Source organism: Mesoplodon mirus (genome assembly GCF_964341445.2).
Source record: "Mesoplodon mirus genome assembly, chromosome: 19".
In the NCBI taxonomy this organism is placed as follows: Eukaryota; Metazoa; Chordata; class Mammalia; order Artiodactyla; family Ziphiidae; genus Mesoplodon; species Mesoplodon mirus.
Genome location: NC_138995.1, coordinates 63082775 through 63105801, shown reverse-complemented (window position 1 = coordinate 63105801; position 23027 = coordinate 63082775). Strand labels below are relative to the sequence as shown.

The following is a 23027-nucleotide window of genomic DNA, read 5'->3' as shown; positions in this document are numbered from 1 at the left end:
TTGAAATCTTCTGTTTTGTTCTGAAACATCCATATAACTTTTGCATCCTACATCATGATAAATCTGAGTCTGTGTTAATATAAAATCATGTTTTAAATCATTTACCAGATTCTTCCCTTCTGATTCCTCAAGTAAAATGGATTGCTCCAGGAAGTGGCAACGCATCCATCCTGTGGTTTCTCATGGCTGTTTGCCCTTGGCACACACCCCAAGTTGAAGGAGCACGATTCTTGTCCGCAAAATAATTTTCTCCAAGAACTCAGCAGTGCTGGGGAGGAAAGAACAGCAGTTTGATATCAGATAATTTTGGATTCAAACCTTGCTTCTGCCAATTATTGGCTGTGGGAGAGCCACACAAAGCCTGTTCGCTCACCTGTGCAATGGGGTAAACAAAACCTGCTTCACCCTTAGCTGTTAAAAGTTTACATGAGAGATCTTCAGCAATAGACACACGGTTATTTCTTGCCTTCCTTTTCCTTTTTAATTCAGTATACACCACGCATCACCAAGGAAGCCTGACACTAAGAGGGCCGAAGTAAGAATTCTCACACAGTGCTGGTTGGAGAGAAATTAACAATATCTTTAAGACTGAAGGTGCACATACACTTTAACCCAGTAACCTCATTTCTGGTATGTGTCTTCAGACGTCCTCGTATGTGTGTAAAATGCCAGGGTTTGTAGGAATAGGCAGTAGAGTCCTACAGCGAAGGACATCCCTCTGGAGCCAGGCTGTCTGGGTTCAGCTTCCAACTCTGCCACCCCCTACCTGTGTGACCTCAGACAGGCTCCCTGTCCTCTTTGGGCCTGAGCTTCCTCAACAGTCAAATGAGGTAAATAACAATGACGACTCCACAGGGCTGTTGTGAAAATTAAATGAATGAAAACATGTAACACACTTAGAGCAGTGCCAGGGCTAAACAGAATGTTAGTTTTTTTATTATCATTATGTTACTGAGTCCAATCTCATAGTGTTCGCCCTACGACAGGCCAGTAAATCGAGAGACGAGTTGTTGGGGCAAGGAACAGTGACGGAGATGATGATGACTCATGTCCCAAAGAATCATCTTTCCAGAGTTAGGATTCAAGATTTTTTTATACTATAAGGGAGGGAAAAAAGTCAAACATTTCAGAGGGAACGTGTTCATTTCTTCCTTCCTGCAGTCATTCACAGGTGGGTTTGGTCAGGATGTTTCCTATGGGCTAAACAAAGGTATTTTAGCTTAATGCTCATTACCTGGGAGGCAGGGTTTCCCAGAGAACCCCATTATGTGTAATTCAAGCTTATAGGCAACCTCCCTTTAGTGATTAACTTGTAATAGAATACAAAGGTTCTGGGACTTCCCTGGCAGTCCAGTGGTTAGGACTCTGCACTTCCACTGCAAGGGGCACAGGTTCGACCCCTGGTCGGGGGAACTAAGATCCCACATGCCTCGCAGTGCAGCCAAAGAAAAAAAAAAAAAAGAACACAAAGGTTCTTCCCTATTACAATTACTACTCCTATCAAGAGATTGGAAACAACTGCCCATCAATAATAAAATCAGTGAATGTTACACGCACATATGGGACACCGTGTAGTTCTTAAAAGGAACAAGGCAGCACTACCTCAGAGGTCCTTTACTGGGGGCAATTTTGTCCCTGGGGGACACTTGCAATGTCTGGAACATCTGTGGTTGTCCCAACTTGGGGGTGGGGGGTGCTCCTGGGATCTAATGGGTCGAGGCCAGGGATACTTCTAAACATCCTATAATGCACAGGACAGCACCCAAAGCAAAGGACAATCTGGCCCAAAATGTCGACTGTACTGAGGTTGAGAAACCTGCTCTACATGTACTGCGTGAAATGATCTCCAAGATATGGTATAATGAGGAGAATAAAGGTATAGAGAAAGTACTTAGAAAAAACACAATACAGGATACGAATACATGAGTTTGAAAAGGAACAGACACGTTCTGGAAGGGAAATAAAGAAGCTGGTAGCAGCGATTGTCCCTGAAGAAGGGAACTGGGTCACTAGGCTTGGAAACTCAAAACTCACTTTTCCCTATCTATCTACGCTTTGGCGTTCTGTATCATATATATCATTACCTTTTCAAAACATCATCACCACCACAAATAAAGAGGCTGGATCCTACACCACCTCAGGGCAGCGCTGTAAACCTGGCCAAGTCCCAGACCTTAGGGTGGGAAGGGGCTTTGCAATTTACCACAAAGCTAAACTCCTGCTCCTAAGGTAAGGATGGCTAGAACCTGGATGAAAACAAGCTTAAAGAGTTACTGGAGGGACTTCCCTGGTGGCACAATGGTTAGGAATCCGCCTACCAGTGCAGGGGACACGGGTTCGAGCCCTGGTCCGGGAGGATCCCACATGCCGTGGAGCAACTGGGCCCGTGTGCCACAACTGCTGAGCCTGCGCTCTAGAGCCCGCTGCTGCAGCTGCTGAGGTCCTCACGCCTGGAGCCCGGTGCTCCGCAACAGGAGAGGCCACAGTGATGAGGGGCCCGTGCACCACAAGGAAGAGTGGCCCCCGATCGCCGCAGCTAGAGAAAGCCCGTGTGCAGCAACGAAGACCCAATGCAGCCAAAAAAATAATAATAATAATAAATTAATTAAAACAAAAAGAGTTACTGGACAGTGCCCATGCCTCCCCTCAGGGCACAGTACCCCTGTGATCCTGGGGGCCTGTGCTGGGTGTTGAGTTGGGGGTGGGTCCTGACATACCTGAAAGCCAGCCATTAATGCACCCACACATTGCTTCCGTTCAGCCAGAGTTTGTTTTTGCTATACCACCTATCTAGTATTTTAAGATCACCTCTATCCTGAACCTGCCAGCCCCAGAGGCCGGGGATATCGAAAGGTACTTTCTCCAAAGACCCAAGCCCAGCTATAGCAGAAAATATAAGCTTTGCATCTGAATGTCAGACCTGCCCTTGCTCTGCTGGCACGGGAAAAGATCTGATTTCCTCACTTGTAGGATGGGGCTAGGAATGTCCCTATTGCAGGGAAGTGCAGCTGTAGGGACTGCCTTTGATAAGATATTGAAAGCACTCAGAATTAATTTCTTTCATTCTGAGAAGCCCCCCCAGAGGAGCCCACAAACTCTCACAGCTATAGCTCTCAACCCTGTTTGTACACAGGAATCTCTTAGGAGCTTTTTAATAACTACTGATGGCTGGGCCCCATGCCAGAACCATTAAGTCGGAATCTCTGGGGATGGAGTCCAGGCATGTCTGATTTTTATCTTTTAAGATTTCTAAATTATACGCAAGGCCACAGTTTAGAGCTACTGCCCCAGTCTCCAAGCCTCAGTCGCGGGCTGGAGATATGACCTCTCCTTGGTAAGAGTCCAGACCTCAGCACTGGGGAGGAGAAAAGTCTTTGATAAGCTCAAAGCCAAACCCTTAGATTCCCTGATCAAAGGATTCCAAGGAGTCATTGATGGTGGCCATTCTTGGCTTTGGAGTTGACTGAGATGCCCATGGGAAGCCTGGGTGTCGACACTGAAAACAGCACCCAGTGTCACCCTGTAATCCTTTCACCTGCTTTCCTTTTCAAAATAATTACTGCCACCTGTTATAAATTTAATTTTATCTCTCTACTAAATGCAAGCTCCAATGAGTAGAAACCTAGTCCATCCTGACTAGCAAGGTGCTTGGCCCATGGCAGGCATCTGACTGCTGAATGAATGAGTGCCTCTCAGAGCCTACCCAGGTTGCAGGCTTTGGACACCCTTTCTTCTCATCTCAGAAACATTATCCCTTTATCACCTCTCTCATCCATCCCCCTTGCTCTCCTCCCCACCCTCACGCCCCGAAAATGTTCATGGTGTTCCCTCATCATGGTCCTGTACACCAGTGGTTCTCAACTGGGGTGATTTTGTTCTCCGGGGGATACCAGGCTGTGTCTGGAGACACTTCTGCTTGTTAAAATTGGGGCAGCAGGGGTATGCTACTGGCATCTGGGGGGAAGAGAACAAGAATAATTCTAAACATCCGACAATATATAGGACAGCTCTCCCCCGTCTCTCAAGTATCTGCCCCAAAGCATCCAAAGTGCCAAGGCTGGGGCTTCCCTGGTGGCGCAGTGGTTAAGAATCCACCTGCCAATGTAGGGAACACGGGTTCGAGCCCTGATCCGGGAAGGTCCCACACACCGCGGAGCAACTAAGCCTGTGCGCCTACAACTACTGAGCCTGCGCTCTAGAGCCCGCAAGCCACAGCTACTGAAGCCCGTGAGCCACAACTACTGAAAGCCCGCGCGCTTAGAGCCCGTGCTCCGCAACAAGAGAAACCACCGCAATGAGAAGCCCACGCACCGCAACAAACAGAAGCCCCAGCTTGCCGCAACTAGAGAAAGTCCACGCACAGCAACAAAGACCCAACCCAACGCAGCCAAAAATAATCAATCAATAAATAATAAATAAATTTATTTAAAAAAAAAACAAAGTGCCAAGGCTGAGAAACCCTGGTCTAGACACGGAGATGTCTCCAGATCGCTGTGTTATCAGGAGGTACTCCTCCTCAGTCCCTGCCACTGGGTCTTGACCAGTGGGCTTCTCAGAATGAAAGAAATTAACTCTGAGTGCTTGGGTCTTGACTCCACAGGCTCCCTAGGGATATCTCCATATAGGAAGACCCTCTGTTCGTGCCCTCCTAGGACCCCGACTAGAAAATTCTGAACCTAAGCTCAATTTAGCCTTTAGGGTTACTTTATCTCTTAACCCGCAACTTTTTCTGAGGCTTCACTTCTTGCTTTTCTTCCTGTGGATTTTATTCTCTGGGTGTGGAATCCTTGGGGTTATTAGGTAATAATAAAGCAATTAGCATTTATTCGTTGCTTACTTGTGTCAGGCACTGTTCTACTTAATACTCACCACAGGCCTAAGATTGGTACTATTATTATCCCCATTTTGCAGGTGAAACTGAGGGTCAGCAATTTAAGTGACCTCTCCCAAAGTCACACAACTACTGAGTGATGGAACCAGAAGTCCCAGAGTCCCCCAAGCTACACTGGTTAGGAAGCAGACACACAACCATACGCAGCCTCAGGTCCCAGAGACCAGGCAGACACTGCCCTCCCTTCAAACGCACTAATGCAATAACAGACAACAAGGAGCAGCTGGGCTACTGGGGCACCGCTTCTCAGCTAGAAGAGGTCAGATCCGCAGCTCTGAGAAGGACTGCTCAATCTCAAGTTCAGAGATGCAAATTTCTCCAGCGTTCACCACCGCGCTCCTACCTCTGCACGGGGACAACGAAAAACGACCACCAGCACTCCAACAAACACCCAGCACCTACACAGGGCGTGGTGACTGCCAAGCTCGGCACGGGGTATTTCACTACGTTACCCCATTTATATAATTTTCCCAAAACTGACGCGGGTGTTGTTATCCTGTTTTACCGAGAAGGAAAGCCTCCCACAACCGCACACATACTTCCTTGCCAGGAGCCTGCACGCCCGTAAAGCCGCTCAGAATCCTCCCCACAGGGATCCTCCTTCCACGCTTACAGGGAGACATACACCTCGACAGCGCAGTCGCACACTGCTACACACTCACAACCGCAAAGCCACTGAAGCACAATCATACAGCCACCCGGTCAAATCACGCAGCCACTTCAGACGGCGATAAACGGCCACCTACATCAGTCGGTCACACACACACACACACACGAACGCGCTTCAACAACACAAATTCTCACAGCCACACTTACATACCCACTCCCGGCCCCCTCCCACAGGCGCAGTCACCTCTTCCTCACATAAACACCACAGACCTTGCGGTGAAATACGAACATGGTCCTGAGGCACGTCCCCGTCACCACACGGCTGGCTCCGTCACAGACAAACGCAGAAACGCCACAACCCGCTCTCCTCTCACAACACAGCGACGCCACCACACGCTTCAAACACACTCCCTCACTTCACATTCCGTCACCACACAACCAGACAAAACCCCACAGGCGGTCACGGGCGGAAAATTCCAGGCAGCCGTGGGCGCACACCCACAGCCACACTCACCCTGTCTTCCAGGGTCACGTCCCGGCGGCGCCGACCCCCGAAGCTGCGCAGGCACGGCGCGCTCCCCGCGCTCCCCGCGCCTGCGCACTCCCCTCCGCGGCCCTCGGTCATGGCCCGCCCCCTCACGCGCGAGACACGTCGGCGAGCCGAGGCCCCGCCCCCAGGCGTTCCAGAGAGCGCGAGGCCCCGCCCCTAAATAAACCCACGCGGTGCGCAGGCGCTTACTCACCTCTCCCGGGACCTTTCCACAGGCACAGACCTGAGGCCCCGCCCCCTCACACGCCGGCGTACGCAGGCGCGCTCGCGCACTCGGAGCCGCTCTTGGGGCCATCGCCGCTCTCGTGCCCGCCCGAGGCCCTGCCCCTACACCAGCCCTCGGAACACGCTGCGCCACGCGCAAGGGCCGCCTAGCGCTTCCTAGGGCCCCACTTGTTGCTGTCCTTATAAAATCACGTAATGTTTTCAGGTGCTGAGACCCTTCCTTGATCCCTTCAACCAAACCCAGCCTCCCCAGCATCCACACCTACACGTTCCCGTCCGGGGGCTTCTAGCCCCAACACCCTCCCCTTTGCCCCTGGAGCTCAGAGGGGTTTGAGGAGCCAGGATCACCCGCGGACTGTAACGCACGCGCTCGCGCATGCGCACTGCGAACTCAGGCTGCACTTCCCAGAAGCCTCCGGGACGTGGCGCCGTTCAGGACGGCCACGCCCGAATGGTGAGGTTGAGGGATCCCGGCCCGCGCTGGCTCCGACCTGTCCGGCCCGGACACGAATGGACCGAGGAGAGGGGGGAAGGGATGTTTCTCCAGGCCAGGGGTGGGATACCGCTTGCGCCTTCTCTGAACGAACAGCCCCAGAGTCCTTTGCGCGGCGCCTTTCCAGGCCCCAGACTACATCTCCCAGGAGGCCCTGCGGCCCGTTTCCACCTCGTGTAGTGACGCGGCTGCGCGTCGGGCGGGCGGGAACGCGAGCGACCTCCTGTGGCGGTGCGTGAGGTGACCGCGAGTCTGTGAGAGAAGACGGGAGGTGTGAGCCCGCCCCTGAGGTCTGGGCGTGCGGGTCTCGGGTGGTCATTGTGCATGTATGTGTGTGAGGCCCAGGTTGTGTTGTGTGTATGTGTGAGGATGAACCTTTGTGAACGCGTGTGACCGGATTTTTGTGGTTGTGTACCCTTGTGTTTTGCGTGTGTGAGAAACCCAGTTTTTGTGGTTGTGTACGTGTGTGCGTAAATTCATTTTGAATGTGTGTGCTCGTGCACCTCGATGTGCCATGTATGGATGTTTTTGCGCAATGCAGAGCTGAGCAGTTGCCACAGAAATTGGCCCACAAAGCTTAAAATACCGACTCTGTAGATCCCATTTTTTGTGGCTGCGTAGTTGTCTGTGGACCCGCAGATAGTGAATGTGTGTAGAAGCTACCATTTCTGGAAGTGTGCGTTTGTACAAGTATGCGTGTGGCCCACTTTTTGTGGTTGTGTATGAGCGTATGGGAAACCAGTGTGTGTGTGTAGTGATCCAGTTTTGCGTTTTTAGAGGTGTGTGTGTGTATGTATAACTGATTTCAATTCCGGTGTGTGGATTTTTTACCCCCCACCATCAAGCAATTTTCTGAAAGCAGCTGGGAGTCCTAACAATTCAACTCAACTCTGACACTGTCTAGCTGGTGATAGAGGCAGATTCCCATAGGTTAATTAAAGGCTGGGTCCCCAAGATGCCCCCACCCCCCATAGGTGCCAGTCACAAGTCCAGGTATCACCTGTGCTCTGACTGACCCTCTATAGATCGGAGGTTCCAATGACTGCCCCCCGACCTCCTTGGGTTTGATTAGTTTGCTAGAGCAGCTCACAGAACTCAGAGAAAATGTTCACTTACTTTACTTACTTTACTAGATCACCCACCAATTTTTATAAAAGGATATAACTCGGGAATGGAAAGATGGAAGAGATACACAGGGCAAGATACGTGCGGGAAGGGGCACGGGCTTCCATGCTTACCGCTCTTCCAGTGTGTCCATGTGTTCACCAACCCGGAAGCTCTCTGAACTCCGTTCTTTTGAGTTTTTGTGGAGGCTTCATTACTTAGGCACGATTGCTTAAATCATTGGCCGTTAGTGATTGAACTCAGTCTCCAGCCCCTCTTTCCTCCCTGGAGGTCTAGGGGTGGAACTGAAAGTTCTAACTGCTGAGTAATTGGGTTGGTTCCCGTGGCAACCAACCCCCCACTAGTCGTTCATTAACATAACAAAAGACACCTTGATCTGGCTCCTCACAAAGGAAATTCCACGAGTTTGGGGAGCTCTGTGCCAGGAACTGGTGATGAACGTATTTCTTATTATAAATCAGAATATCAGGGTATGTGTAGGGGGATCCCAGGGCTTGTGGCTGTGTGTATGACCCTGTGAGTGTGTGAGTTTCTGGGAGTAGGTATCAAGAGTGAATGTGTGAACAACTAGTTTTGGTTTCCCAATTCTGTGACTAGGTAGTGATAATCAAAAGAGCAGCTAACGGTACTATTATTAGGACTTTGACTATTTCTACCACCATCACTAGCAGTTAGCACTTAACTGATTGCTGTCCCTGGTCAAAAGTATATTGTCAACTGAAAAAACCTAAAATTGAGAATTATGGTTTATTTGGCAGACTGATATGGCAAGCAGCATTTTTCATTCACAATGGCATATTGATTAGTTTGAAGGAAAGTTACATAAGAAATAGCTGGTGAAAGAGGGATGCTTTGACCCACCTCTGTTTCCCTGAAAGCAGGAAATCTCCTGTGTGAAAGGCGCTTTTCCTGTACCAGAAGGTAGCGAGACATCCTTATCACCAGAGATGGAATTTAGGGCCAAGAGACCTGTATAAGCAAACCTTACTACTTCTTTAATTTACCAGCTAAACTTAATCCTGTTTATATTCTTCACTAACTGAGCAACCAAAACCTAAAATTCTTTGTCCTGTCATTTCCTCACAAATTATTGTTTGTTTGTCTAAAAAGTATAAAAGCTGCCTGCTTTGGCCACTTCTTAGGTCTCATTTCTTTGAATTAAAGTTAGTTTCTTTTTCTCCTGCTACTCTGTCTTGAGTCAATTGTATTATTAGTCCAGCCACAAGAACTCAAGAGGGGGAGGGGAGAAATTTCCCTCCCCTCCCCCCCACAGTCTCCACAGTCATGGAGGTCACAGTCAAATAAATGACCCTTACTGTAAACAAGCAAACAGAAATACAGTACAACATTCATAAAATATAATACACTGTGATATAAGAATATTCTGATCATTCATCCACTACATCACAAAAGATGGGTTGAGAGAGTTTCGTGCAATTTAGATAATGTGTTTTGTATCACATGATTTAAACTATTACAGAGTCACATTTATATCTCTAGGGATATTCAAAGTTAGAGCCTTCCTTTGGAGGTCCTGAAATTTTGCATCACAGGACTGTGGAGCAGTTGATTGGGAAAGACATGCCCTACATATAGATGTCATGATTAGAGGAGTCCCCACTGGGTTTCAAACGTAAACACCAAACCCATATTTCCTCTGAATTGTAAGTGATGATTTGTAACTGAGCTGCTTTCCACATGGGCAACTCAACGTTGGGCACTTTACACTAGCGGGCAACAGAAATGTATTACTTAGCTAAGGAAGACAAAGTGTTCTCTGGAGCAATACCAAGGAAATTATCTAATATACAAACATGCCACTTTGAACAATGTTTTCTGATATGCTCATTTTGAATCAAGTTTTAATCTGTCCCACAAACAGAGTACAACCAGAGACATGATCCAAACGGACCTTGCATTATTAGCTCACCTTGACCTTGGAATTGAAGCATGACTTGGGAAAGAGTTGAATGGGGAGGGGAGGTTTAGAAACATGGTTATTTCTCATTCTTTACTTGTCCTTGCCTAGATTTATTTCCTGTCTATGGTGACTGATCCCAGTTGATGATAGATTGTTCCCTTCTTGCTGACGTCAATCCAAACTTTTCATTTTAAAAACTCTGCTGTTTTCCTAACATGCTTTTGAGATGCAGTTGTTTCTATATTGTTCACCTTTTATGGTCATTAACAGATCGTTTTTGTACTAATTTTAAATGTCAAAACTAATCTCTGTTTTTTCAAGTTAAGCTTTATAATTGTGGACCTTAAAGTTGAATAGAAACTTAATCTTCAATAAACAAAATTGTAAAGGAAAAAATAATCTGTTTTCCTGATTCCGTTTTGTTGCCTACCTCTGTTCTCCTGTAGCTCACGGAGCTTCTTTAAGACGATGACTTTGAATTCTCCAGCAGGCTGCTGGCAGATCTCCATTTCTCTGGGATCAGTCACTAGGGCTTATTTCCTTCATTCGATGATGTCCTGTTTCCCTGATTCCTCGTGATCTTTGTAGCCTTGTGTTGATGTCTGCACTTTGAGAAGCAGTCGCCTCTTCCAGTCTTTATGGACTGGCTTCAGGAGGGAAGGACCTCCAGCAGACAGCCCGGCCGGAGACTCTGGGGGTCCCTCCTGGAGGGGATGTTTAGGATTGTGTGTCTTCCCTCTATGCCACAGTGATCTCGGGTGGCCTCAGCCTGCAGCAGCTTCAAGCAGGATTTCGGTTCCTGGCCAGAGGCTGAAGTCAGGCCATGGCAGAGAGATCACTGAATCCTAGTCACTAGACCAGTGGCCAGTGACAAGGCCCTGGCCCATATGGCTTTGGAGAAAATGAATTTCCACAAAGAAACGGAAAGTAGTGAAACAAGTGTTTATTAGGAGGAAAAAGAGTACATGTGAATAGGCACACACAGGTGGGCTCCCAGAGAGTCGCGCCCTTGTGGTAGCTTGAATCACTTATATGGGGCATTTCTTCCGGGTTTCCTCTGGCCAGTCATCTTGCTTTGCCTGGTTCTGAGTCCGTACTTGGTTTATCTCAGGGTCCTCCCCTGTGTGCGCGTGCATCTCTCAGCCAAGGTGGATTCTTGCGAAGAGGTCTATGGGTAGGCTGACGTCACTCCCTTTTTGACCTCCGAGGAGCCTTTCTGCGCATGTGTAGTCGGGAGAGTCTCCTTGACCTCGAGAATGAGAAATATGTGGTGTCTTATCTGGGTAGGACTCAGCTCCTCCTCCTCTTCATCTTGGAGTATCTGTCCACAGGAGACAGAGTCCAGCTGCTCAGCCCGCGGCCCACCTATCTCCTGCCTCAACAGGGCTGTGTCAGGTGTGGAGCACTGCCCCGAAGTGCTGGGGTGATGGGTACCAGCTTCACCTCTTTCCCTTCTCCTGACGGACCAGCCTCAGGACCGGGTGTCTCCCTCGGTTCTGCAGGGTCAAGCCAGTCCGTGAGGTCTGTGCCATCCGTGGGGGCGCCCAGGTGGTGCTTGAGACCCTCGAGCGGGTTGCTGCCATCCTTACCCCATTTCTTTGGTCTTAGCTCTCCCCAGGCCACAGCCACGTGGGTTTCCTCACGTTCCGTGTGTGAGGAGACAAGCAAGTCTGTTGGGCAGCGGGTCTCAAAGCCTGGAGAAGCCAGCCCCTCACTTTGCTTTCTCTTTCCCCACTGGGTGAGAAGGGCTCAGCCTGAGATGTGGCAGCTTTGGAAGGGGTGATGCGGTCAGGGTGAGGCTGTTCTCATCCTGTCCAACGTGGCTGAACTTGGAGTCCGTGGTCCGCGTGGGGAACGGAACTACTCTCCTGGCTTCCAGAGCTCTCACGCTATTGTCATCCGGGGACAGGGCCTCCTATTTCACCATCTTGCTGACCTCACTCCCACACTGTCCTTTATGCTGCAGCAGAAGCTAGTCGAGGCGCCCCCCGCCCCATTATGTCAGCCCCTATTCTTGCCACCCATCCAACTGGTCTCCTGTAGACTTTTTTTTAAAATAAGTTTATTTATTTATTTATTTTAGGCTGCGTTGGGTCTTTGTTGCTGTGCGCGGGCTTTCTCTAGCTGCAGCGAGTAGGAATGGGGTGCGGGGCTGCTCTTCGTTGTGGTGTGCGGGCTTCTCATTGCGGTGGTTTCTCATTGTAGAGCATGGGCTCTAGGGGCGCAGGCTTCAGTAGTTGTGGCTCGTGGGCTCTGGAGTGCAGGCTCAGTGGTCGTGGCACTCGCGCTTCGGGTGATGCATTCCATCAGCTATTGCTTGCCTGGAAAACTCTTTACCAACTTTGCTGGGCGAAGTAGTCTTGGTTAGAAGTGTTTTCCTTTCAGCACTTTGAATATATCCTGTCACTCCCTTCTGGACTGCAAAGTTTCTGCTGAAAATTCTGCTGATAGCCATATGGGGGTTCCTTTGTAGAGAACACTTTGTTTTTCTCTTGCTGCTTTTAAGAGCGCACATTGCTCCAGATTCTCTTGCCAGAGAAGCAGGGATGGGAAGGGACCAGGTGGAGATCAGGCAGCAAGCCAGTGGTGGAGGGGAGATCCCAGCCAGGGCTTCTGGTTTCCTAGGTGCACAGAGGGACCCACTCAGGAGGTTTCAAGTGCCTCAGAAAGGCCCCCAGCAGTGTATGAATGTTCTGACTTCTCTGTATCCTCACCAACAGTTATTGTTATCTGACTTTGTAATTCTAGCCACCCTAGAGGGATGTGAAGCAGTCTCACATTGTGTGTGTGTGTTTTTTTAATTGAAGTATAGTTGATTTACAATATTATATTAGTTTCAGGTGTACAGCATAGTGATTCACTGTTTTATATTTAAGCTAATATCTTGTTAGTTCATTTCTACTTGTCCCATCTGTTCTTTCTGATTCATTCCCCCCCCTCACCATTCCATTCATCTCTGCTATGGGCTCAATAGTAATACCTGTTTCTTTTTATTTTTTTAAATAAAAATAGGCTAACCCATCTCTATCTAGGCTTAGCCCCTGACTCTTGACCAGAATATATTAAAACAGTGAGAAATTCCCCAACCACGGCAAGGCCAGCCCTTGCTTCCCTCTCACTCCTGGTGGCCATGCATCCATTTATTTAGTCATTTCGGTTGTTGAACTAGAGATATGACCATCCTGATGCAGACTTTCCTGTACTTGGACAATGAACCAGTATTTCTCTACATATGGACGACAAACATTGACCAGAGGCTGTGCTTTTTGCCCTCTGGCTTACCCGGTATCTCTCTCTTTTTTTTTTTTTTTTTTTTTTGCGATACGCGGACCTCTCACTGTTGTGGCCTCTCCCGTTGCGGAGCACAGGCTCCGGACGCACAGGCTCAGCAGCCATGGCTCACGGGCCCAGCTGCTCCATGGCATGTGGGATCTTCCCGGACTGGGGCACGAACCCGTGTCCCCTGCATCAGCAGGCAGACTCTCAACCACTGCGCCACCAGGGAAGCCCGCCCAGTATCTCTTTCTCTGAGCTTTTCTTCCAGCCACTTTCTGTGTCACACCAAATCCCAAGACACATTTTGAGCTTTGCTTACTGTGCTAAAGATCACAGGACATTATTACAATTCCAAAATCTCTGCAAAATATGTTTATGTAACAGCAAAGGGCACAGGGAGATTGAAAAGAATCAGGAAAGTGGATATGCTTGGAATTCCCAATAAGAAAGGTTTCTCTCTCTCTCTCTCTCTCTCTCTCTCTCTGGTAACTTATGTTACCAAAGGGGAAAAGTGGGGGGAAGGATAAATTAGGATTTGGGGATTGACATATACACACTACTATATATAAAATAGATAACCAACAAGGACCTACTGTATAGCACAGGGAACTATACTCAATATTTTATAATAACCTATAAGGGAAAAGAATCTGAAAAAGAATGTATATATAAAGAATATATAGATGGAACTGAATCACTTTGCTGTACACCTGAAACTGAATATATATATGTAACAGAATCACTTTGCTGTACACTTGAAACTAACACAACATTGTAAATCAACTCTACTTCAATTTAAAAAAATAGAAGTACCTATGACTTGCCAAATTCTTTCTATTGCCCTCAACCAGGAAAAAGGATTGTGAGGTCTTTAATCTATGTAGTACAAGCAATTATTTCAGAGCATGTTGTACATTTGAGGGCTTAGTTTTTGTTTTCTGGGTCTTGAGAGCAAGGAAGAAGCCATATTCATCCAGGTGTTACAGAAACACTGGGGAGTTTGCCCCCAGACTGATCTATATTAAAACAATTGTTAGACCTATACTTACTGAAAGAACTTGGAGTAAATATTTAAGCTCCCTGAACAAAAACGTTCCTGGGTGTTCCACGACAGCAAAACCAACTTGAAAGAGATTACAAGGACTTTAAAAACACACATGTGACCTCCTTGGCACACAATCCATGCTCCAAAATTGGATCTTTGATTGTAATTATATTTCTCCATTGACTATATGAACGCTATTTTTTTTTTTTTTTTTTTTTTTGGCTGAGCTGCGTCGCATGCAGGATCTTAGTTCCCTGACCAGGGATAGAAGCTGCGCCCCCTGCAGTGGAAGCAAGGAGTCTTAACCGCTGGACCGCCAGGAAAGTCCTCTTTGAGCTCTTTATAGAACTGAAACCCCCAACAAATGGAAGATGTTAGCTTTCTTCATTCCAGAGAAGACCACCTGAGGCCAGATGAAAGGAGTGCAGTCCCTGCACACACCCTAATCCTTACCAGCAGCCCCACCCTTGAACCATGGCTATAAAACTCCTCACCAAACCCTCCTGAGTTGGGACACACAGTTCTGAGGGGCACAAGCCTGCTGCGTCCCCCTTTGCCTGGCAAAGCAATAAAACTCTGTCTCCGAGATTCGATTTGGCACCAGTGCACAGAGGCCAAATTTTCGGCATCAACTACAGTGACTCACCTGCCTACCCTGTTTGTACCAACAGTATGGCTTATGCCGACCACCTGCTTTCCTTCTGGGAGTCTGGGATTTGGGTAGGTGCTACGCAGGGGGAGCCTTTGTGGCCAGCCCCCAGTAAAAACCCTTTGGCCCTAAGTCTCTAATGAGCTTCCCTGGTGGACACCTCACAGGTGTCGATGAAAAGATTAATCAATAGTTGATCTAAGAAAGAAATGGAATTTTTTTTTTTTTTTTTTTTTGGCCGTGCCGCATGGCTAGTGGGATCTTAGTTCCCGGACCAAGGATTGAACCGGGCCCTTGGCAGTGGGAGTGCCTAGTCCTAACCACTGGACCACCAGGGCATTCCCAGAAGTGGAAAATTTTATTCGAGCCAACCTGAGGGTTATAACCCAGGAGACAGTCCTTCAGAAAGCTCTGAAGACTGTTCCACCCATTAGAGGTCAAAGCACAGTTATGTAAGTTTTTGAGACAAAGGGTTAGAGTCAGATGACGTATTGACAGTGTACACAATCCAGATCTACACATACACATACAAACTGAGTAGTGGTCTAAGCAGATAGGGTAAGAGGTGTCCAGAGAAAGGGAACCAGGCTTGCCTTTCTTGACACAGAGAAGCCTTTTTTTTTTTTTTTTTTTTTTTTTTTTTTTGTGGTACGCGGGCCTCTCACTGTTGTGGCCTCTCCCGTTGCCCAGCCGCTCCGCGGCACGTGGGACCCTCCCGGACCGGGGCATGAACCTGCGTCCCCTGAATCAGCAGGCGGACCCCCAACCACTGCGCCACCAGGGAAGCCCCAGAGAAGCCCTTTTTGGCCTGAGCCACTTTGTGATCTGAGCCTGCAGTGCTTATCCTTGAACAGGTCTCACTAATTAATGATCTTGAGGGAACAGAAGAATGCAGGAACAAAGGACTGTTATCAGGCAAGCGAAGTGAAGAGAGCAAAGATAACAAATCAGTTGTAAAGACTCCCAGTTCTGTTTCACATTAGCCTGAAGCACATCCTTGAGCTGTTTTGTGGAATTTAAACCCTCCTCAAGGGCCCAACCGCCAGATGAACTGGATGATGTTCACCTTTTCTGACCCTCTTGACTTCAATCAAATAACACTTGGACTCAACCTTGGGCCCCAATTCTATGCTGAATTCTTCTCCCTTAGCTTAGAACTTCCCCAATTTTGCTGTTTGGGAAAAATTCCTGGTGTTCTCCTTCCTTGCTGCAAGTAATACCTCCTTCTTAATCCCGATCTTTGGCTTGGTTATGTCTTTTGGTTCGATACCCACCAAGAGGGGCATCCAGTTTTTGGGTAACAGTGGGTCATGGGTCATTGTCGCCCCTGACAAGATTAAGAAAGTTTATCTCCTGAGGAGGTCTGGTTAAGGTAGGTGCACAACACACATTAAAGGGGAGGGAGGAGGCCCAAACAGGCAGAGAAAATTCTTACATTTAAATTTTCTTGCCTTGACATAAAATATGAATTGGGTTTCATCACAGGCATTGTCACGTCACTAGAGGAGTTCAGTGTGATCAGCGTAGGGACTTCCCGGGTGGTCCAGTGGCTAAGACTCTGCGCTCCCAATACACGGGGCCCGGGTTCGATCCCTGGTCAGGGAACTAGATCCCACATGCGTACCACAAAGAAGATCCTACATGCTGCAACTAAGACCAGGTCCGAGGAATAAAGACGCAGACGTAGAGAATGGACTTGAGGACACGGGGAGGGGGAAGGGTAAGGTGGGACAAAGTGAGAGAGTGGCATGGACATATATACAGTACCAAATGTAAAATAGATAGCTAGTGGGAAGCAGCCGCATAGCACAGGGAGATCAGCTCGGTGCTTTGTGACCACCTAGAGGGGTGGGATAGGGAGGGTGGGAGGGAAACACAAGAGGGAAGAGATATGGGGATATATGTATATGTATAGCTGATTCACTTTGTTATAAGCAGCAACTAACACAACAATGTAAAGCAATTATACTCCAATAAAGATGTTAAAAAAAAAGACCCGGTCCAGCCAAATAAATTTATATATATATTTATTTATTTACGTGTGATCAGTGTGACTCACAAGGAGAGGACTTGGAAGCTTGGGCCTGGTTTTCTGCAGACCCCACCCCATGCGCCTTTACCTTTGCTGATTTTGTCGTGTATCCTTAGCTGCAATGAACCATAGCTAGGAGTACGACTCTACGCTGAGTCCTGTGAGGCTTCCTAGGGAATCATCCAACCCGGGGGCGGGCTTGGAGGCCCCCAACGCACCCACATGCAGCCCCTTCTGCCTCCTCACCCTGCCAAGTCGACCCCACATCTGTTGCCCCCCAGGCTGGGTTTGCCTTGATGCACCCTCCATCCCAGTACTTGCCACCGGTACCCAGGTGTATGGATATACTTTTTCAAGCTCATCTAGATTCCATACATACTTTTTATATTTTCTTCCAGTATTTTACATCTTTTTTTTGAAACAACTAGCTATGTGATTTTGCCTGAATAACTATTATGGGATTCAGTTTCTTTACCTGGCAAATTAGGGGATTGGTCTAGTCTTACCCATGGTCCCTCTCAGGCCTCAAATTCAAAAATATTGTGTGACCGCGTGTCAATTTTTAAAGCCTATATATAAGAGGCGGAAAAGTCAAATGTTTAGAGGTGTTAGACACACAGGATCAATGAGTGAAGTGTGGTAGCTATGGCTGACAGTGAACCAGGCAACAAAAGACCATCCAAAGCTGTGTGACCAAGACAACCTACCACCTGGGAGAAAATATTTGCAAACGATGAGACTGACAAGGGCTTAAACTCCAAAATATACGAACAGCTCATACAATTCAATAACAAAAAAACCCCCAAACAACCCAATAAAAAAATGGGCAGAGGGCTTCCCTGGTGGCGCAGTGGTTGAGAGTCCGCCTGCCAATGCAGGGGACATGGGTTCGTGCCCTGGTCCGGGAAGATCCCACATGCCATGGAGCGGCTGGGCCCGTGAGCCATGGCCGCTGAGCCTGCGCGTCCGGAGCCTGTGCTCCGCAACGGGAGAGGCCACAGCAGTGAGAGGCCCACGTACCACAAAAAAATAAAAATAAATAAATAAATAAATTTTAAAAAATGGGCAGAGACCTAAATAGACATTTCTCCAAAGAAGACATACAGATGGCCAACAGGCACATGAAAAGATGCTCAAAATCACTAATTATTAGAGAAATGCAAATCAAAACTACAATGAGCTACCACCTCACACCAGTCAGAATGGCCATCATCAAAAAGTCTACAAATAATAAATGCTGGAGAGGGTGTGGAGAAAAGGGAACCCTCTTACACTGTTGGTGGGAATGTAAATTGGTGCAGCCACTGTGGAAAACAGTATGGAGGTTCCTCACAAAAGTAAAAATAGAACTACCATATGATCCAGCAATCCCATTCCTGGGCATATATCCAGAGAAAACCATAATCCGAAAGGATACTTGCATGCCAGTGTTCAACTGCAGTACTATTTACAATAGCCAAGACATGGAAGCAACCTAAATGTCCATCGACAGATGAATGGATAAAGAAGATGCTGTACACATATACAATGGAATATTACTCAGCCATAAAAAGGAATGAAATAATGCCATTTGCAGCAACATGGATGGACCTGGAGATGGTCATGCTAAGTGAAGTAAGTCAGACAGAGAAAGACAAATATCACATGATATCACTTACATGTGGAATCTAAAATACAACACAAATCAACATACCTACAAAAAAGAAACAGACTTGGAGAGAACAGACTGGTGGTTGCCAAGGGGAGGGAGGTGGGGGGGCGGGAAGCATTGGGAATTTGGGATTAGCAGAGGCAAACTAGTCTATACAGGATGGATAAACAACAAGGTCCTACTATATAGCACAGGAAACTATATTCAATATCCTGTGGTAAACCATAATGGAAAAGAATTTGAAAAAGAATATATATATATGTATATAACTGAGTCGCTTTGATATACAGCAGAAATTAACACAACATTACAAATCAACTTTACTTCAAAAAATTAGAAAAAAAAAAGCTGTGTGACCTTGGGGAGGGCGCTCAGCTTCTCTGTGCTTGTCTCCTCATATGCAAAATGAGGATGACAGCAGAATCCACTTCAAAGGCTTGGTGTAGAAACCCAATGAAGTCATTTGCATACTGCATTTAGCAAAATATTTAGCAGGAGACTAGAGCTTGACAAAAGTTAGCCAGTACTATTATTAATGATTTTAAAATTGAAATAATAAGAAACTACCCTTTAAGTTTCAGGGACAATGACATGAGAATAATGCAGGTAAAGCATAAGCACGTAAGAGACACTTAATAAAAAGTCACTGTATTAGTCAAGGTTCTCCAGAGAAACAGAACCAATAGGAGATATATCGATACAGATATATACTGTATATTTATTATGAAAAATTGTCTTATAATAATTGGTTCATGATCGGCAGCGAAGTCCCACAATCGGGGAGAACCAGGAACGCCAGTGGTTCCAGTCCAAGAGCAAGAGAAGACCAATGTCCCAGCTCAATAGTCAGGCAGAGAGAGAGAGAGAATTCACCCTCCCTCCACCTTTCTGTTCTGACTTGGGTGACCCCTACCCACATTGGGGAGGACCATCTGCTTCACTCAGTCTACCGATTCAGACACTAACTCTTCCAGAAACATCCTCACAGACACACCCAGAAATAAACATTTGGGAACCCTGTGAGCCAGTCAGGTTGGCACATAAAATTAACCATCACAGTCCCCCAAAAAGAAGGTGAGGGAAGATTTATTTTGAAAATACCGTAAGACCATACTATAAGACATCACAAAGTGGTGAGCCACGGGCTATAGCCAGCCTCCACGTGTGTTTGGCCAATATAGTGTTTGCAAAAATATTTTTGATTAGTTCCCATCTCTGAAAATGGAGATGCTTTCCACACGCATTGGAATTTCTTGCGGGGGGGGTGGATCACAATTTAAGAGAATTAATTCTAGGTCTGCATTCCACGTGGCGACGCTTTGCTGGAGATTTGCGATGGCTTCGCAGTATGCAACAATCCCCATCGCCCCCTGTGTCTCACACCCAGACAGCTTCCCTCACTTGCCCCATTCGCCTGGCTCCCCCAGGGAGCCGAGATTGAGATCCCCGGTAGAAGCAGCACCCCTAGTTCCGCGGAGCAATTGCGGGATGCGGCCACCAGGTGGCACAACGGCTGCGTGCTGTTCAACCACCAGGTGGCGCTCGAGTCATTCCCACGGGCCAGAGGCTCTCAGAAGAGCATCTCACACCTACCAGAGGCCCTACTATGTACCAGCAGCCTCATGTGTTTCTTAAATCAATCCTCACACGTGCACAGAGGGAGTCATGCTTCCTACGTGGCAGCGGAGGCTCAGAGACAGAGGCTGTGACTCAGTGTCTCCATTTATAAGACAGGCGTTGAAGCAAGGATTCCATGAGATGGTGTGTCAAGTTGTTGGCAGAATTTCTGCTGCGTAGTCAGGGTCTTTCCACCTCCGGGGTGGAACCCTGACTTTCACCTGGTCCGAGGGCAGCCTGATCAAGGCTACACTTCTCGGCCTCCCTTGCAGCCGGTGTTCTGGGCCATGGGACGTGGCATAAGTGGTGTACCCTCCTCACCCGCCTTCACCTCATGTCTCCTCCTTTACATTTCCCTGAGCTTCATCCCAGAAATCGTCCCTGGGGTTACCCCTGCCCCGCCTCCCCTCCCCCAGCTTGGGTGAAGGAAGTACTTACTTGCTCATGATCCCCTAGGAGCCTGTACTTTTCCTCCTTATAGCACTTTTCACATTCTTATGGTTACCTATTCATTTGTCTTCCTGACCCCTGCCAACACCACCCCATCCCAAAGGTGTCTGGAAGGTGCAGCGGACAGCCTTGTGGCAGGGCAGGCACTCTTGAGCGGCAGGACGAAAGAGGACGTACTTCTGGACTAAAACGCCAGGCTCTCAACCTGGGCTGCACCTCCTGGGGAGCTTTTTTTTTTTTTTTTTTGGTCCCAGCTTCATTGAGCTATAAGAGACATAACACTGTGTAAGTTTAAGCTATAAAATGTGTTGATTTGATATATTTATATATTGCAATATGATTACCACCATAGCATTAGCTAACGCGTCCATCCTATGACATAATTACCATTTCTTTAAAAAAACCATCCCAGCACCACCTGGAGCCAATTGAAGCCCAGTGTCTGCGATGGGGCCCCGCCATGGTGATTCCAAGGGGCAAAAGATCAAGTAAATGCTATAGGTTGCTGTGAAGCTTTGCAACTACGAAGGACCAGACCTTGACATAATTTAGTGGTTATCAGGTTTCTATGACCCTTAAAGTACGGAGTAAGAATCTTAACTTTCTCAAGTATCTGTAAGGAGCCTAGCGCTCCTTAACTGACCCTTCAAGTGGTCAGAATATAAGCAGCTTTTGGCAGGAAAAAAGCTCTTTGCAGGAAAGAGCTCTCTTCAGAAGGCATCTCTTTGTCTTGTCACTAATCTTAAACCAGGTGCCCCCATGCTCTACTTATTTCCAGCCCTAACACACCTTTCAAATCTTTTGATCACACAATACCTTGCCTAACCTGTTGGATTTTCCGTAGATCAAAGATGTAGAAATGAAGAATAAGTAATTAACTGATGACCAGATCTCTTCCCTAGCTTCCCCTTCAGTAATCTCTCAAACAAACTGTGTGAACAAGATAGCATCTAGAGAAAAATCACAAGAAGTCAACAAGACTGCACACAAGCCTGCACACAGTGGGGGATGGTGACCCCCCATCTCAGTGATTAACCGAGATGACTTCCCTGTTTCCCTTTAAAAGCTTTCATGAGGGAACAGAATCTTCAGAGGTGGTTTTTGGGGGACGCTGAGTCCACCATCTCCCCAGACCGCTGGCATCCTGATAAAAGGCAGCTTTCCATTCCACCAACATTTGTGAGTATTGATTCGGTAAGCGGCAAGCAGCAAGAGTGATTCGATAACAAGAAGCCACAAAGAAAAGTCTTGGAGTGCTTCCCTCCTCCCACCAGCCCCAACACAGGATGACCATATCAGCCGGGTTTCCTAATCACCCTAATTTTATCCCTTCCCTACATCATTTTCAAACTCGAGCACATCAGAACCACCTGAAGGCCAGTTAAAACACGGAGTGCTGGCCACACTCCCTGTGTTTCTGGTTCCGTGGGCCCCAAAGTATTTGCGTTTCTAACAATCTCCCAGAATGTGCAAGTGTTGCTGGTGAGGGGACCCGCAATTTGAGAACCATTAGCCTGAGTACTTCTTTTTTTTTGGCCGTGCTACATGGCTTGCAGGATCTTAGATCCCCGACCAGGGATGGAACCCTCGCCCTCGGCATTGAAAGCGGTGAGTCCTAACCACTGGACCGCCAGGGAATTCCCAGCCTGAGGACTTTTTAGATTTTAATTTTCATGAAATAGTAATGAGCTCGTACTCAGGCTGGCTCTCATCCACGTGAGGTAGATGCATCTGAGACTTTCCCTGCCCTGTGGGGTGGGCACCATGATGCAGGCATGGAAAGGCACTGGGAAGGCAGGTGAGGCGGGCCCTGTATCACCACCAGACTCCCCCAAGGCTCGGAGGATCCCTCGGAGGTGCGTGGGCTGTCCTGGTCTTGCTCAGAGTCAAAAAGAAGGGGGGGTGCCTTTCCTAGGGGCACAGAGGACCGAGGAATACAGAAAAGGGTTACGTGTTCCAATTCTGACACCAGTTACAACGTGTGTTTTTTTTCACACACCACCAAGCAATTCTCTGACACCAGCTGGGCGTCCAACAATTCAACTCAATTCTGACAATATCTACCCAGAGACAGCATCAGATCCCACAGGGTAAGGGCTCAGTCCCCCAAGACTGCCCTGTCCCCTCCATGTCAGACACCAAACACACATCCAGGTTGTCACCTGTGCTTCTGACCCACTGGCTATGGATCTGAGGCTCCAACGACCCCCTCCTTGGGCTCAATTAACTGGTGAGAGTGGCTCACAGAACTCAGAGAAACATCTTACTTACCAGATGACCATTTTTTTATTTTATTTTATTTTATTTATTTATTTTTGGATGCACCGCATGGCATACAGGATCTTAGTTCCCCGACCAGGGATTGAACCTGGGCCCCCTGCAGTGGAAGCGTGGAGTCCTAACCACTTGACCACCAGGGAATTGCCACCACATGACCAGTTTATGATAAAATAATGTAACTCAGGAATAGCCAGATAGACCAGATGAATAGGG

The 23027-nt window shown here is 47.7% G+C and overlaps 1 long non-coding RNA gene across 5 annotated transcripts in view; it reads right to left on the bottom strand.

Moving 5' to 3' along the window:
• Positions 1-6094, bottom strand: part of LOC309795640 — a 47819-nt gene extending 41725 nt beyond the window's left edge. For all 5 annotated transcript variants that reach the window (XR_014292300.1, XR_014292301.1, XR_014292302.1 and 2 more), the window contains exons 1-2: positions 6015-6094; positions 106-268 (exon numbers count right to left, since the gene is read on the bottom strand). This is a non-coding gene — a long non-coding RNA (uncharacterized lncRNA). The remainder of the gene's footprint in view (positions 1-105; positions 269-6014) is intronic.
• Between the last annotated feature and the right edge of the window lie 16933 nt (positions 6095-23027).